This window comes from Spermophilus citellus (genome assembly GCF_964194105.1).
Source record: "Spermophilus citellus genome assembly, chromosome: 19".
NCBI classification, from domain to species: Eukaryota; Metazoa; Chordata; class Mammalia; order Rodentia; family Sciuridae; genus Spermophilus; species Spermophilus citellus.
In genome coordinates, this window is record NC_138201.1 from 2,024,135 (window position 1) to 2,041,740 (window position 17,606).

General features: G+C 56.9%; 1 protein-coding gene across 2 annotated transcripts in view; it reads left to right on the forward strand.

Moving 5' to 3' along the window:
- The window catches only part of FRMD4B (FERM domain containing 4B), a 191,079-nt gene that overhangs the window by 14,799 nt on the left and 158,674 nt on the right, over positions 1-17,606 (forward strand). Inside the window, exon 1 of one of the 2 annotated variants that reach the window (XM_081276148.1) lies at positions 8,183-8,336. The exons of the other annotated variant lie outside the window; for it this stretch is intronic. The gene's annotated coding sequence lies outside the window, so the exon portion shown is untranslated. Of the gene's footprint in view, positions 1-8,182; positions 8,337-17,606 lie in introns of those variants that run through there. 2 annotated transcript variants of the gene reach the window in all.

Sequence of the window (17,606 nt, forward strand, 5' to 3'; positions counted from 1 at the left end):
GGGGCCAGGGGGCTACGGGGAGGACACCAGGGCTTCTGCTGAACATCCTAGCGCACGGCACAGCCTGGCAGTCAGGTACACTTGGGCCCCGTGAGCTGAGACTGAAGACACACCTGTCCTCCTGGGCGGAGAGCCTCGGGCCAAGATGGGAGGCTGCGTCGCTGCATCGGGGGAACCTGGAATTCCAACCTTGGAGAACTACCTTGAATGAAAAACAAGCCTCTGTTGCATCGCACCATTTAAACCTGGGGGCTATTTGTTGCAGCAGCAAGTGCTACTCTAGGTAGCACAAGAACACCAGAGGGGCTGTGGTCACCAACCCTGTGAAATGGACATGCAAAGTATTTTATTGCCGTCTGCTTAGACTGAAATGTGCATTTCCTTGAGGACCATTTTACTTAAAACTTACCAGTAGTTTACAGCACAGATTTCCCTCGTTAAAACCACCACCCGTATCAGTATGCCGAGCTTCTACGGCGTGGACATGGTCTGTGAGCATCTGGTTTGTAACCTGGGCAGAAAAGGCACGGGACCTGACCTGCATGGGGAGGCTCTGTGATGCTCCCATTCGAGAATTGTTTCATTTCTGGCATTTCCTCTGTTTGAGTCAGTAAATGTTGATCTCTTACATCATCTTTTCAGCCATCATCTGTCGCGAAGGCGAGTTCAGTTTGTAAAGGAGGAGTGGAAATAGCCGTGCAGATGGTGGCCGGGGTAAACACGGCAGAGGTGCCAGACTCTCGAGTCTGTTCGACTGTTCCTGTGAGTTGGTGTGAATGCTGGGAAGACGCATTGGAACGCTCCAGGGATTTGGGGTTTCTGGGAATTTCAGAGGAGCCCAGGCTCTCAGCTTATGGGGGTGCAGGAGGGTCCCCTTCTGGCTGCAGGTGTGGCCCAAGGCTGGCCCGAGGGAGCACTGAGCCCTCCACCTGCTGCTTGGTGGAGAGGGGCTGGCCCCCAGACCCTTCCAGTCAGGGTCAGTCCTGGGCGTGTGCAGAATCTGTCAGAGACGCTCGCCCTTTGTGCTGGTTTGGAGTCAGGAGCCTAGAAGTCCTGCAGGGTGGGCACCCATCTACTCAAGAGTGAAGCCAGCAGGAGGCAAGGGTCTGCGTGGCCTCTGTGGCGTGTCTAGGACAAGCCACATGCAAAGCTTCATGCGTCTTTCACGAAGCCGGTAAGCTCTACCTCTGTGCTTGAGCCAGGCTGAGTTCCCTGTTGCTTGTAGCTACTGTCCCCTCACATAGGTGGGAGGTGGACCATGTCTGACCCTGGAGTTTCTGCCTGCAGTTGCTATGGTGGGTCTCACCACACCATTGTTCCCCATTCTTTGCTCCTCTTCAGCAATAGCTTCCTTCCCCACCCTCTGCCACCTGACGGGCATTGCCTGCCCTGAGGAAGGGAACTTCTTTATCCATTGACGTCAAGTTTGCCCTGGGGACTGGCTTCATCCAATAGGATGTGGGAGGAAATGACATGTGCTACCTCCATGCAGAAGTTTCAGAGCTACCGCAAGTTTCTTCGTTGTCCCTTTAAAATGTACTGCCCCGTGCCCACCGCCTCTCAGATGATCCCCAGAACGGAGAAGATGCTCGGAACAGAGCCTCAGCTGGCCTACAGCAACACAAAGAAGCAATGAGGGGTTTTGTTGTAAACCACTGATATTTTGTTACTGAAGCACAACCTCACAGAGGCTGACTCATGCACTTGCTGCCTTTGGAGTACTTGTCAAAGTTTCTAAAGACGGATCCGCCTAGAGCACCTACAATGTTGTCTATAATCTGCAAGTTACCAAAGTGAATTTCAGGTGACGGCTGCCTCCCCCTTCTACAGTGTGGGTGGTCCTGCTCCACACAGGGGCCAAGAACGTGAGCTTTATCTCTGTGGCTTCACAGCTGATGGATTTCTCTGAGCCCCAACATCCTCCTTGCAATAGTGATATCTCCCTCGGAGAATTTTTTTTTTTCATGCAGAATCAAACACAGCGGAGGACACACAGCCAAATACTCAGTAAATGACATTTTTATCAGTCTAGAACAAAGTGCCCTGATAGGTCTTTCTGGTCCTTCTATATCGGGCTCCCTGGGGTGGAGCCCGCAGTAGGCCTAACTAGCAAGAGCTCCATTCCCAAAGACACAGCTCTCTGGGAGGAGGCGCCTGGGACCAGGCTTTTAAAATGGCATCTCCGCCCCAGAGAAGCTGCAAAGAGGCCCAGAGAAGCTGCAAAGAAGCTGGAGTCGAGGGATCTACCAGGACCCAGAGCCCCCCACCTCTGCCTTGCTGTGTATTCTGATGCTCGGGTGAAAGGGGGGGCTGCCTGTGGACTGGACGTCCAGTCAGGGCCACAGGATCCCACGGGTGGTGTTGGACGTCCTTCTCCAGGTACAGAGGGTGTGCGGTAAATGTGCTCTGCTACAGGGCAAAGGTCGTTTCACTGATGGAACCCACCATGCAGAATTCTGGGAGAAGGCAAGGGGGTGTCGCAGCAGGAATATTTAGACAAGTTTCCTCGAATGGGTAAAAGTAGGTTTTCTGAAAGATAAGAATGAATTGAAGGCTGTGCACCTGGGTGTGTGGAAGGAAAGGACCAGAATGTGAGAATGGTGAGGCATTAGAAATATTGTCTGGAGTCCGGGCACGGTGGCACATGCCTGTCATCCCTGTCACCCAGGAGGCCGAGGCAGGAGGATCGCATGTTCAAGGCCAGCCTCAGCAACTCAGCTGTGTGCTCCAAGCCTCTGACAGCGCAGATCTGAGCTCCTTGGCAGCTAGGGTCAGCTATGGGCGTCGGCTCTGCCGATGATGGCCTGTCTCAGTGTCCAGCTCCTTGCATTCTCAGGAGACAGGGAGCCTGACCGGCCTTCGTCCCCTGTTGACCTTGGTCTGTGGCTGGCTTCCTGTGTCTGGCCTCATGACGTGGCCGAGACTCTGTCTGTGTGCCCTGACAGCACGTGATGACAGCTGGGGTTCCTGCAGGGGATCTGGACGAAGTCCAGGGCATCCGATGGTCCCTTTGGCTCCCTGCCTCTGCAGCCAGAGCAGGCCCAGCCCCGGAACCCGAGGGCTGCAGGAGCCGGGTCACCACTGTGGTTTGGACAGAGCACAGGGCGGGGCGAGCTGTCCCCTGGCCGTATTGGAGTTGGCTTCAGATGAGAGAGTACGGTCAGGCCCGTGGTGGACACGACCCATGTGGTTCTGGCAGAACCCCATCGGGACTTAGGAGCAGGGATACCACAAGGTCGGCCGTGCTGGGCAGTGGTCATCTCCAGGTCGAAGTCGCACAGAGGCCCGGGGATGTGTTCTCCATGAGGTGGACGTGGGACCTCTACAAACGGCTGGTCATCCTTGGTCCTAGACACCCTGCCATGTCTTTATGTCTGGGCACAGAGCAGAGTATCACTCGGCCGTGATCCTGGACAGAGACAAGGGTCACCTCGGCTGGTTCCCATAAGAGAATCAAGGAAGGAAGTCCTTGCAGAGGTGTGGGCGGGGCTCGGGAACTCACTGGGCATGGGGAGCCACCCAGGTCAGCAGGAGGGCCAGCTGTGCCTCCCTGGGCAGGAAGCAGGCAAGGGAGGCTCTGTGGCTGCGTGAGCTGGGTTGGCTGGGGGCACAGAGGAGGCCCCCAGCAGGGGCTGAGACCACAGAGGAGGTCATAGCATCCAAAAGCTGATTAGCACCCAACACACATACCCCTTTTCCCCTAAAGATCAACTTTCAATTTTTTACTGGGATCCTGGAGACAGTGTTGGTGTGTTTAAGCATTAATATTCTTGGTTATCTTACCAGTTTAAAAGAACCAGGCAAGTAGGGTATGATGGTGTCGTCCCTGCACCTCTGGAGGCTGAGGCAGGAGGATTGCAGATTCAAAGCCAGCCTCAGCAACTTAGTGAGGCCCTAAGCAATTTAGCAAGACCCTGTCTCTAAATAAAAAATAAAAGGGCTGGGGATGTGGCTCAGGGGTAAAGTACCCCTGCGTTCCTTCCCCAGGACTGACAATATAAGTAAATAAAAATTTTTTTAAAACCCCAGGCAACACCAAATTTGTGTACTTATTTATTGCCATGCACCACATAACATTTCAGTCCCCCACAGGCCACAGGTGTGACGGTGATCCTGTAAGATGAGATCACCTAGGGACAGCACAGCCGTCTCGGGGTCCCTAAGACACTCCAGGACCTTGGCACAGTGAAGAAATGACTGTATCCCTGCTGCTGAGCCAGGTGTGGCTGCACTTCTCCCCTTGGAGATCTGCTTGTTTGTGTTGCTGGGATCAACACCTACTAACTGTGCAGATCTTCGGTCTTGGCTGTGGTTTCCCACACCGGCACCGACGGAGCTTTGACCAGCCCCCCTCCCCCTCCCCACCTCACTCACTCCCCCTCTTCCCCGCCGACCCCCTTCCCAGACTCTCCTACTGTCAGACCATCTTCCTTCCCCGTGGTTTCCTCAGGGCGGAAAGCCTGGGACATCTGCCTCCTGAGTCAGTGCCTTTGACCTGATGTCTTCCACTTCTGTAATGACGGCGTTTCACTCTTCTTTCTGGCTGAGTCGTGCTCCACTGTGCGTATAGACCACGTGTCCTTTGTCCTCTCCTCTGTTGAGGCACCTGGGCTGGTCCACGGCGTGGCTGTTGCGACCAGTGCTGCCATACACATGGGTGGGCAGGAGGGGTGCTGAGGGGTGTGCATGAGACGCTCCGTCAGCACCTGGTTCCTTTTGAAGGCTGGTGTAGACCAAGGTATTCATAGCTCACGGTTTTTTCTGTAGTGGTGGGTGTCTGGTTATAGCTGGTTATAGCTGGTTACAGGAACAACCGTGCAGGTTACTCTTTGCCTGCATCTTGATGAGCTCCTGAGCCCAATCCTGGGCTTGGAAAGGCCGGGTCAAAGAGGATGACACGATTTCCAGACCTGGGGAATCAGACGCCCCTGATCTAAGCTTCGTCTGATTTTCATCTCCAACCTCCATGACGCGGTTGATTCCCAGCAAAGTCATCTTAGTGTCAGTGAGAGCTCAGCCCAAGGCTTCGCAGCACCAGGAAGTAGGCACCCTCAGGCCGTGGTCTCACTTATTTAAACGCACCGTAGAGGATGGGCCTTTCCCCTCCCGGAGGATTGGAACCTAAGTGGAGTGTGCTGCTGTGCACTGTGGGTTCAATCCGGCTTCACTGTTGAGCTCTGGGGTGGCCTCCTGGGTAAAATCCAGTCGCACGCATCTTTATTATGTGAAGGACCCCGAGGGGCAGGCAGCGGTGCCCACGCCAGTCCAGGCCTTGTTTACGAACAGGACGGTCGCTGCAGCAACCACCCGGGCAGATAAGGAGCTGTACCGCTGCCCCGGCTCCTTCCCGAGCCCCAGCACAGCCCTGCATCAGGCTGGGCAGGTTTCTTGGGTCCTCGCCACCAGCCGGGCCTCTCCCTCCACCGATGTGTCTGGTCACGAGCCATGGAGTGCTCAGCAGGCTCTGTCCCTCGTGCCCAGAGCACCCCTGCTCCCCCAGTATGGTCCTGAGAGCCGCTGCTGGTGGGCTCCGTCCTTCCTGGGCTTCCTCTTGGGACAGCGCAGGGAGAAGCATGTCTGGCAGGGATGCTGTCCTCTCTCGGGTCAGTGACGAAGCTCCGTTCTGCAGAGATGCAGTTTTAACCCACCAAACACGGTCGCGGCTGTTGTGCCCATTTCAGGGAAGAGAGCCGAGGCAGGATGGAGCTGAAACAGTGGACGAAACGTTGAATGCGCTGAGGGTGGACATCAGTTCCTAAGGGAGAGACCCAGGCTTTCCTGCAGCGAAATTCTGACCCCTCAGATGGACACAGTGCCCACGGTGGCAGCCAAAGCCTTTTAAAATAAATGCGGAGGTGGTGTGACCTTCCATGTGCAGTTTTCAGAGACAATATCTTACAACAAAGGCCAGGGGTGGGGGGCTGCTCCATGATCAACAAATGTAGGGAATGTCGGGTTGAATCGGGTTCCGCCCGGTCCCGGTTGTAGACCTTCTCAGAGACGCTGCCGCAGGCACGTCCGCTGTGGAACCCCAAGATGCGTGAACCGTAAGTGCCACCCGGGGGGATCACCAGTTGGCATTCTGAAGACTGGGTTTTGGGTTTTAAATGTACAATGAAAATGAACTTCCGGTGGCCATTGTATTCTGGTTTTGTTTTATAAGAACTAACGAGTTTACGTGAGCACAGAGTTACCCGATAAGAAGTGCATCTCCCTTTACCGTGTGTGGCCTCTGAGAGTCTCTCCAGACGTGCTGTTGAGTCCCAGGTCTAGGATGGTCTATGCACATTTCTCTGCACACGTGTGTGGTGTGTGTGTGTGCAAGGACGGGTGTGGTTTCGATTTTGAGTTGCATGTTTACAACAGTTCTTCCAGTAGGGCTCATGCTCAGACCAGGCGGGGCAGACTTCCTGGAGGCCCCGATGACGATGGGGACGTCATGGGACGGGCAGGTAATTTGTTAGACATCAGGTCATTTGTTTTGTGACGTCTGGCTCTCCCCAGGGGTAATGCAGGGTGGCCGGTTGCAGCACCGTCCATCACAGGTGCCGGTCATCCACCAAGTACTTCATGGACAGCATCTCGGGGGGCGGGCACTGCTGTCTCCCCGTTTCACAGAGAGGAAGCAGGCAGAGGACCGTCTAGAGAGTCCCCCAGACCACACCGCCAGGATGTGTAGAGCTAGGATTTGAACCCATCGTCAGAGCGTCTGGCCCAAATCACAGCCGGATGCGTTCTCTAGACTAGAGAATTCTTTTTCGTCAAGGAAACGTCATGGACTGCAGAGAACGGGGATTGCAAGGCTGCCCTGGGTGGTGACCCCCTGTGGGGAGTGAGCGATCCCCAGGGTCCGCAGCCCTCCGCAGCAGGGGATCTGGATCTGAGCAGCCCGGCCCTAGACCTGGTGTACTTCTCCAGCCCAGAGGATGGTCAAGATCCAGGTCACGGGACGAGAGGTTCTGACCTGCTTGCTACCTCTCCTGGGGCCGAGGTGACCGCCAGCAGTGGCCTCTGGTCAGGGTCTGCATCCTCATTTGAGGCCAGCTGATGGGCTGGTCCCTTATTGAAATGCAAACCCTCACCCGCACTTTCCCTGGGGATTCTCACAAGGTTGGCCATTCCCTGCCCCGTGACTCAGTGTTGTGTGGCCGTGACCAAAATCCCTGACAGGCGCGCCGCTGAGCGGAGGGAAAGTTCTGTTCTGGCTCCTGGTTTCAGAGGCTTCGTCCACGGTGGGCCAACTCCATGGCTCTGGGCCGGAGGCGAGGCAGAACATCGTGGCGGCCGGACGTGGCAGAGGAGAGCTGTGGGCTCATGGTGGGTTCAGGAGGCAGAGAGAGCGGGGAGGGGGTAACAGGGAAGATGCACCGTCCAGGGCAGCCCCCCGTGGCCCACCTCCTCAGTGGCCACCGCGTCAGTCCATTCAGGATGCACTAATTAGGTCACAGCTGTCACCTTTGAGCGTCGCTGCGAGGGCCCCTCACACCCAGACCCTCACACCCCTGTGCTGCTCTCTGTGTGGGTGGCCTTCTGCTCGGGGACGTATACAACTGTCCCATGAGTTCCTGGTGTCTCCTTTGGAAGGGGCTGTTAGTGGTCATTAGGTCAGTTCTAAATGCGAGGGCATCTTGAGGCCCCGACAGGGGAATCTGACCAACGCAGTCGGGGGACACAGTTTCATTTTGTTCTGGTCCTGTGGCCCCTGGGCCTTTGCTGTGCCCAGGCTGCGTGAACCCCTCCAATGCTGGGGAGTTCAGGAACCCCCTATGAAGAGGCTGGCCCTGACCCTCGGCAGCCAGGGGGGCTGGAAGCGGTGGTTGCTCCTATCCCTTAGACAGGGCCGGCCTAGTTCGCCTGTGAGGACAGGCCCTGGCAGGTTCAGCCGGCGGCCAGCCCACCCAGGAAGTGCCCGCAGCGGCTCCCGGACTCTGCCGCCCACAGGATGCAGCAAGCACAGACGGAGGTGCCGACTGCCCGGTCCCGCTTCCTGCCAGCAGGCCGGAATGGCCGGTGAGACCAGAGCCTGTGATAAGCCAGGCCCAGCCTGTCCTTGGCAGGACACTGGGGGACAGGTGGGGGCAGAGCGGGGGAGGGGAAGTGGGGCTTAGGTGCAGGGATCCTGGCGTCATCTCCCCTGTCCCCGGGTTGGAGCAGGCGGGCGCTTCCTGACGGTGGCCTGAATATTGAGTGGTCTCCAGGCTCCGCTGCTGGTCTTTGGCCGCTGTGGACAGCCGGTGGCAGAGCTGTGTGCTGGTGAGGACCTCGGCCTTCGCCCGGCACAGCTGCCCGGAGCCCTGCACGTCGGGGGATCTGGAGCTGTCTCTCGGACCTGGCAGGTAACTCGGGGCCGCCTGCCTCTTTTCCAGCCCCATCCAGGCTCCCGAGGAGCCACGCCGGGTAGAAAGGCTTGGCATCCACGACTTTACCACTCTCTCCTTGTCTTCTTCTTTAGCTTCCCTTTCGCCACAGAGAAGCTCTGGATGGAACCTGTGCTTTTAGGTAGAGTCTTTTTAATTCCAAGCAGGTGTCCTCTCCTTTCTTCTGATTCTCCCTTTAGTTCCTTTAGCCAGGGGCAAAAACCCCAGAAAGGTCATGTTCTTGCAGTCTCTGCATTCACCCCTCCTTGCTACTGTGACGCAATACCTGAGGCAGGCTGACTTTGTAAAGAAAAGATGTATGCTTAGCTCACAGCTCTGGAGGTCAAAGGGCATGGCACTGCCTTGCTCGGTTCCGGCAGCAGCACGCTGTGGCCCTGTGGCTGCTCTGGGTCTCACCGGCTTTCCAGGCCTGGCCCCTCCGACTCCCCTCCCCTGCACCTGGATTAGCTGGTTGGAAAGACCTTCCATTACTCCTGTCCCGGGCCCTCCAGACGGTCATTCCCTGAGATAAAAAATTTCTCAGGTTCCTAGTCAAGACCTCGGTCCCTCTCGACCCTCACTTGCTTTGCGCGCCTTGTATCTGACCTCCCTGCATCCGACTTCTCCGGCCAAGCCTCGCCGTCCAGAGCTTCCTGAGTACGACCGGGAGCCTCCTGCCTCGGTGTCCTCCGCTGCCTGCTCTCGCCTGTCCCCACCTCGAGTGACTGTCACGCTCTCCCTCTCTCCGCGGGCCACCGTGAGCAGCCCTCTCCTGCCCTGGGCCTGCATGCCTGTCCTCCGACCAGTGCTCACTCCAGGTGAGGTAACGGTTCAAGCCCCTGCCCTACGGCTGAGTCACCTGGCCCAGGCGGCCACCTGGCGGTCCAGGGCTGAATCCAGATACGCTGGCCTCTGTGCACATGGTTTTGGAAAATGATCCCCACGGTTGGAAACCCGAGGTTGGACATGAATAGCAACACAAGCTGCAGGCTTCCGGCCACCTGCAAAGACTGAGTGCTACCCGGCAGTGCCCGGGGTGGGGCTGATGACCGGCCCCCTGCAGGGCCGCCCCCTCGCCGTGTCCCCGCCAGCCCCGAGGGACTCGGACCTGAACCTCCCAATCGAACGTGCTCCTTCTGCAGGGGGGAGGGCCTGCGTCTCCCAGGAGCTCCATGAGCTGACTTACTGTGGTGTAAGGCAGCAAGGAGAGAGACTCCCACCAGGACCCGAGGGCAGGGAGCCGGCAGAGGTGATGCCCAGGCTCCTGAGCCTCTCCCTAAAGGGAGAGAAAGCGGATCTCGTCCCCAGGGGGTCGGGCCGGGGAGACAGCCGCAGGAGCCTCCGTCAGCAGAGACTGTCCTGGCTCCTGATTTATGAGTTGGATGAGACCGGGGTTTTATTTTTAAACTGCATTTTTTTTTTCAAGTAAAATAGTGGAGGGCTTTGGCTAAGGTCATCAGAATGGAAATCAGGTCTTCCATTCTATTTCTGCTGATTTTAAAAATTACCCTCTGGGCCCACATTGGGTCCCACTTACTGCCTTGTATTTTTAGGCCCTGGCCAAAGACCCAGTGTTCTTTCTCCAACAGAACTTTCCAGGTCTTCTGGGCCTCCTCCTGCTCCTGAAGTACCCCCCATGAAGCGCTGGGCCCAGGGTCTTGCCGCTCCCAGGAGGCCACGCAGTTCTGCCATCAAACTTACTGTCCCTCGAACCTGAAACCAGGCTGTGTTTTCCTCCTGCGCTGTCCCCCGGGTCCCTTCTTGGACTGAGGAGGTTAGGAGCAAGTCTCTTGGGGTCCTAAGGTATCATCCCAGGTGTCCCCCGTGTGGTCGGCAAGTTGCAGGGCTGGGCTGGAGGGACGCTGGGGTCTTCTCGGACCCAGGGGCTGCCGCGCACCCCTGCTCAGGGCTGGCCCACCTCCCGGCGTCTCAGCTCTGTGGGACCAGGACGTCAGGTAGCTTTCTCCCACGTGGCTGACTTTATATACCAAACCTTTCAAAGGGTCACGTTGCCCGGCTCCTGTGAAGGAAGCCCAGTGCTCCTTGCCTGAAGTTGAACATGACGGCGACATTGATGTTGTCACGTCGTACCTGCCAACCCGGGCCCCGCTCCTTCTCTGTGGCCTCGAGGGCAGAGCTGGACTTAGATGCTAAATATTTAATAATGAGTAGGTCCTCGAGGGACCAAAAGAACCCAGGGACTAAGTTCTCCCCAGGACGCTGTGGTTTAGGGGCCCCTCTGGGGGTCACCTGAGGTCATCTGGGGTGGTGGCATGAGCCCCACACCTTGGTGCCCGCCGTACAGGGACACGCCTCCTGCCCTCCTCTGATGTGTTTTAGGAAATACTGGCCATCCCCCTGCATCCCAGAAGTTTCCGGGCTTTCTGGGCCTCCTCCTGGTCATGAAGTCCACCCGTGTGAAGCGCAGGGCCCAGGATCCACGCTGCTGTCTTTTGGCAAAAGCCTTGACCCTTCTGGTCACCAGGGAGACCATTTTGTGACAACTAAACGTCCAGAAAAACCTCCGCCGTGTGGAGCGTTTGCACAGAACTTGCTTTTCCAGGGGTGACGGTGTGGCACCGGGGTCTGGGTGGACTTGAGCTCCCGCCTCTCCCCCACGTTCCCCGGCCCCTCCTGTTCTTCCTCTCCCGCTGCCCTGTCTCCCCCGGTCAGTCACCTTCACTGGACAGCCCCTGTGCAGTGTGGTCTTGACCTTGACCTGCAGGCTCACACACTCCTGGGGTCCCCAGGGCCTGGCCCACAATCCCCCGTCCACCAGCCCCTGATAGGGTCACTGAGGGTCCCAGAGACGCGCTCGGCCGTGGTGCGCGTCGGGTATTTTCAGACCAGTTCTCAGAGCACCTGTCACTCGCCTCCCCTCCCCCACCCCCTAAGAGAGCAACCAAAGGCTGAGAAAAGAGGCCCGGGTCCAGGGGGACGTTCCACAGCCTCTGCACCCGGGCGACCTGGACCGCTGGGACGTGGCCTTCGCTACCACCCCTGCTTCTCTTTCTCCACGGGGCTGCCCTCTGCCAAGGCCAGGGCCTGTCCCTCCCCAGGCTGTGCTCACTGTGCCCAAGTGGGGGCGGCGGGGACATGGGTGGCATGTGGGCTCTGCAGCAGTGACCGGTGACCAGGGCCGTAGCCTCGTGTGGGTCCTCCAGCGGGGACTCTGGACATGTCTGTTGTAATGTGAATGTGGCATGTGAACCCCTGGCTTTGGGACACCTGTCCGTCACAGAGCTGTTCCCCTTTCCCCCTGAACGCACACTGGATCAATGACCTGTGCTGCAGGAACTGAGTCACGCTGAGTCACGAGACCTGGAGCGTGAGCACGTCAGGCCCCTGGGTAGGTGACTGGTGGGCTGCGCGATTTCTTGGGCGTCTGCATTTTAGAGGAGGGCTTGGGTGGCCGGAGCAAATCTCTGATTTTTTCCTTTGTGTTGAGAAGGGTGGACACGGTGAGGAGCCAAGTCACGGGGCAGGGTAGGAGAAGGCCAGGCTGCTGAGGTGGCCTTTGGCACGGGGTGGGGAGGGAGGGGCAGAGTTCTGTTGTTGAGTTTGGTGGCTCTTCTCTTTCATAACCCCGCATGGGATCCCCCCTTCAAGCCCCTGGCTTAAGGCTAACTTGTCTATAACCTAAGTTTCCATGTCACATTTAGCGGCGACAGGTCTTCATAAATCACACTCCTTGTATGAAATTCATTATCAAAAATATTCTGCCCGTGCCGGTGGATCGTGAACATCCTTTGAATATTCAGCTGACACAGAGGCACAGAGCACTGGGGGACATACGTGGCCTTAGAGGGCTGGAGCCGAAGGTGGATGTGGTAGGAGAGGAAGATGTCCAGACGGTGCGGCACCTAGCAGGTGTCGGGGCCTGCGGCAGGTGACGTCCTTCCGGAGTCCAGGTGGAGCGGGCGGGCATCCCCACGGGCACTGCTTGGCCCCTGGAGCCAGACTCTGCGGTTTAGCTGGTGTGGGAACTCGGGGGGCTCTGGACTGTGCTCCAGCCCTGGAAGTACCTTGTGAGCCCCAAAGAGGGACGTGTCGACTTGGCAGAGTGACAGGAAGACGGCAGCTCACCTCAGCCCATCAAGCCCAGGACAGGGTGGGGGACAGGGTGGGGGACAGGCTGGCTACGGGTGTGCAGTGCTGGAGAAGTCAGGAAAGCCGTGGGTCCCTCCCCTTCTCCTCCCAGGAGCTACGCCTGCAGAGGGGCTGGCTCCGGGTCTTCCTTCCGCCTTCGTCCCTCCGAGGACGGTCCTTTCTCTTCTGCTTGAATCCAAAGGAGTTGGGTCAGTCAGCATCCCGCCAGGTGGAAAGTAGCTCCCAAATCACTCTTTTCTCTTTAGAATAATGCATGCACAGGGAATTAGCAGAAAATATAATTCTCCAGCCAAAGACCCCCTCCAGGTTTGCAAATGTAATGTGGTCACGGATCTCAGTGAGACTTTCCAGCTTTTGCAACTCTCTGGTGTGGCGATCGCACGCCCTTGAGACTCATGGCCAGCCCCTCTGAGAACCCTCTTAAAATTGACCCATAGCTTGAAGCAGGACTTGGAAAATGGTGTCTTTGTACATAAAACCTTTTCCCAAGGCAGAGCGCCATTTTTGAAATGAAAGGCCAGACTGAACATCTCCGTATCTCCTTGCGCGCCCACCAGGAGCACACTCTGGGAAGAAACGGGCCCCTTAATGTAAATATGATTTTCATAATGGGCTGTGCGACGGAGCCTCCTTCCTCTAATGGCAAGATGCCTCCGTGGCTGCACTGAGAAACCTTATTTGCCGCTATAAATAATAAACTTGTTTTCTGCAAAAGTGGCCTCTTTGGGGAATTCCGGCGTCAGAAACATTCCCATCATCGTTGGAGTCTTTAATGTGTTTTGCAGCTGGGTATCTCGGGGTGTATTTCAACAAGCCTCTGATCTAGATTTTCTGATTCTTGCCCCACGGAGGACGGCGCTGGGCTGCTGTTTAATGTGGAGCATTTGCTCTACAACACAGCAATTTGGGGGAATTATAATTGAAACACGGTGCTTGACCCTGAGGGGAGTGTGGAGAAAGGATTCGCTCTGGTGGCTTCTCATGCATCATTTAAAACCTGCTGCTGCTAAATCAAAGTCTGGCTCATACCTTCGTGGCATAAGCCTCTTATCGACAGCCATGTCGGCCGCGCTCCCCGTGTGTGTGTGTGTGTGTGTGTGTGTGTGTGTGTGTGTGCTCTATCACTTTGCTCTATTTGTCTGTCTTCATTTCCCCATAAATGGCATGATTACTCTGATTAATAATAATAATCTTGTGAAATAGGAGCTTGCTACGGGATCCTGGTGATCATGAAGCAGAATACAATTAAACCACCCTCGTGCCGTTAAATGGAGGGAAATCGGTCGAGTTCAGTCGTTAGTTCTACCCCCAAGATGCATCACTAATCTCGGGGATCCTTCCGGGATCCACCTTAAAAGAAGAGCTGAACGGGATATTTGCATTTCTAGGTGAATGGGTTCTGCTCAATCATTTGGGGGAGGCTGATGATCATTTCCTTTGCATCTGAAGTTGCTCTGATTAAAAAGGGTCCATTAAACCTGCTTCTCCTCAGTGGATGCCGCTAGCTGGGTCCCGATATTTATTTCCCCTGTTCCTTGCAGTAACAGAACTGGCGCATGGCTATCCAGAATACGCCATGCTTTCCAGCCGCCCTTGCAGTGGCTGGTGCCAGGTGACCAGAGTCTGGCCAATGAGGCGGGACGCGCGTGACGACTCCCCAGATTCCACCCGTGAGTGGCTGGTGGCTGAATGCATCCTTTCTGGTAGGAGCCAGGACAGTTGTCTGAGATGAGCACAGAGACAGTGCCCACTAGAGGTGGCAGAGGCCACGGCCCTGAAGCTGGTGGGATGCCCAGCCTGCCCGGGGCCACTGTGCAACCTTCCAGAGGAGGAAGTCAGAATCTCTCTGGTCGAAGCCATCTTGGAAGATCCTGACATCCTCCCAGGCTGGCTCACCGAGCCCAGGGGTCCGTGCTGAGGGCACAGTTGGGTGTATCAGCAGCAAGGACAGATGCCCAAAGCAGACCTAGAGGCAGGGCGGGCCTCTGGCCTCCTTGGCTCCGGGGGCTCCGTGTTACCATCAGGTCTCAGCTTCCTCCCGCTCTTCCGCCGTCCTGGGTGGCACATCCGACGATGGCTGGGGTTCTGAGTGTCATTTCCAGAGAGGACGGCATTCCCAGAAAACCCAGAGGCCAGTTTCTCTGTGGCTGCCTCTTGGGAGAGCAGAAATTGCCTAAAGGTGTCTCCCGGTGTCTTGCAGGTGTCCCCTTCCCTAGCAGCGTCCCCCTATGTCTTCCCAGAAGTGTCCCCCTCCCTGGCCCCGCTCCCAACACGGGAATGAAATTGCCCCTAGACCAGACAGGCCCACCTCGGGGATGGAGGGGGTCCACGTCTCTGGCTGCCTGGGGAGGGGCCCAGGGGCACCGTGATGTTGACTTCATCCCTGGGCAGAGGGCTGAGGCAGTGGGCGGTGGGTAGGCCACCCAGGGGGCTCTGGCCACTTCCTAGAGGGAGGTGAAAGAGTGGTGCATGAGGAGACACGGATCGTGGATTTGCTTCAGAACAAGATGGCGGGGTGGGGGGCAGGAAGAAGGCGGGGTGCTCCAAGTCCACGGCCTGAAACTCACAGATGGTTGAAATTATCAGTGATTCCTTAACATTTTAAATAGAAAATGAATTACTCAGGCGAAGCCGCAGAAGAAGCAATGAATGCTGAACTTTGGTCTGTTTTCATGTTGGCAGTGACGTTAAAAAATGTTTTCACCGAGCGCTTGCTCTTTGCCAAACTACTAATCGGCTCAGGGTGGCTTAGGCCAGCGGCCACATTTATGGGAACTTGCCGGGCCCGGGAGGGGACCCTTCTCCATGTTGCTGGGCTCTCGCTGTGCAGGGCCTCACTGCTCCGGCTGACCCGCCCTAGACGTGCGAGAGGAAAGAGAGCTGTTGTGGTGGATTGCCCCCGCGGGGTCTGCGCTGGGATTCCACTTACCTGGGGCGGATCCGTCCCCCCACCTGGGGCAGCCACAGGCAGGAGAAGGTGCACCTTTGACGGAGGAGCCGTGCTGATCCTCTGCAGCTGCTGGTGGACGCTGGATGGAGAGGGGCTCCCGCACTGTGGCTGTCGCCACCATGTGGTCACCACGTCCATTCTTCATCAAAACCCGAGGCATGTTCTTCTGTCAACCCATTTTACAGATTAAAAACCCAGGCTTGACGGGGGCGAGTGGCTTGCCCACCATCACACGGCCCGTCGGGGAGAGCTGGAACTGAGACCTGAGAAGCTTGGTTCTGAGTCACAGGCTTACTGTGACGCTGGGTGACAGGGCCCATGCGCCTCTCCATAGCCCCGTGACAGACGGTGCGACCTCACTGCTGAAGGCTGGGTGTCGTGCAATGGTTCTGAAGGTTGGAGTCAGAGGGATCTGGGTCCAAATCATGGCCCTTATCAATCAGCCGCTAGCTCTCTTAGTCATCACCACGGCTTCCTTTCAGAGCTGGGAAAAGCTGAGCTCAGAGGCCCAAGCGACTTTCCCAGGTGCAGATCCAGGTGCGGCTCCATGGCTCGCTGGCCCCACCCAGCCGTCGTGGATCTGGTCCCTCTCTCCTGCTCACCCTCTGCCCAGAGGAGCAGCGGTTCAAAGCCTCCTTCCAAGACCGAGATTCTATGGAAGGTCTCATTTTTCAAAAGAGTTTGCCACTTTTCTGTTGTAGGTTTAGCTTTGTGTTATGGAAAAAAAGTCCAAACATATAACAAAAGGTCCCACCGTATGAAGATCACCCCCAGACCAGCCCCAGCTTCAAGGTGAACTGGTCCCATTTCCCCACTCACTATTTTGGAGCAAATCCCAGGTCTCATATCATATTATAAACACTCCAGAGAGCATCTCCAGAAGACGGGACCGGATTTCTGCAAAGACAATCTCACCCCTATGAAGACTGAAGAATGATGTCCCAGGGCCGAACCTTAACGTCTCCCGGGACTGGGCTGGTGGCACGTCCGAGTCGCTTTCGGGCTGTACGTTTGCACCTCTTCGGCTTCTCCCTGTCCAAGCCCACAGGATTCTTTGGCATCTCGGGTTCTGCTGACCTTGTCCTCCTGGTGGGGTTTGCCGTATTCTTCTGTGGCCACTCTGCTGGTCCCTGGTGATGGAATCCCAGGTTCCATCCGGTTCAGTTTCAATTCTGTTTTTCCCTGGGACGGCTTCTGGATGCTGTGCTGTTCCCTCAGGAACCACGCCAGGCAGTCCGTCCCTCTGTGACGGGCGGTCAGGGACGGGCCCGCTAATTCATTAGGGTTGCAAAAGTGGTCCTCTTCGACTTCCACCTTCCTTCTTCCTGTGTGAGCGAGAACGGTCCTGGTGCCGTAAGAAAGGTGTCTGCTCGGAGAACCTCTGCAGTCTACTGCCCACGGAGTCACCGCGCCGTGGGGACCTTCAGTCCCAGTTTCCCATTTTACAGAAAAGAAAAAGGAGACACTCTTACCAGCCTCAGGCTCATCCACAGATGGTGGCCTCGAAGGGGCCCCGGGAGGCTTTCTGGCTCCTGGTGTCCTTCTCGATGTCTCGAGGAGCTTTGTGAAATGGCTGTGTCTCTGGGGAGTCCTGGGGAGAGAGGGGTAGACGTCCTCTGCCATTCCCTCTGCGGTTGGGAGGAATCTCCTGTCCTAGGTGCCTCGCAGGCTGGCTGAGGCAGAGGCCATGGCCACCCGGCTGGATGGCCTCGGAACCTGGCGAGCCAGAACTAGGGCCTCTCAGCCCAGAAAGCCAGGCCATGCCCTGTCCCCAAGTTGTGCTCAACTGACCCCAGATGAGGGCGCAGGCAGGTCTGAGCCGTGCTTTAGGGGAAACTGCAGAGTAACCGTGCAGACACCAAGATCTCGCCTTACCACGTGCCGACTGTAAGCTGCCTACACCCCGCGCCCCCCCCCCCCCCGCAGCTGTCTGCAGACAGGGCTGTGCACCCCCCGGGGCTGCTCTGGAGGGTATTGTCACTCGGCAGTCATTGTCTTCAATGGCACCAGAGCTCCCCAAGGAGAGGAAAGGCCCCCCGTCAGCACCCCTCGGCTTATCTGTCTCCTCCTTTCCGTGTATTCTCTTCTCCAAGTGGAGGTGCTCCTGGATTGTGTTGCTTTCGTGTCTAGAAGGTGACATTAAATTAATAATTTGCAACACAGCCATGAAATCGTCACGAAGAACCGAC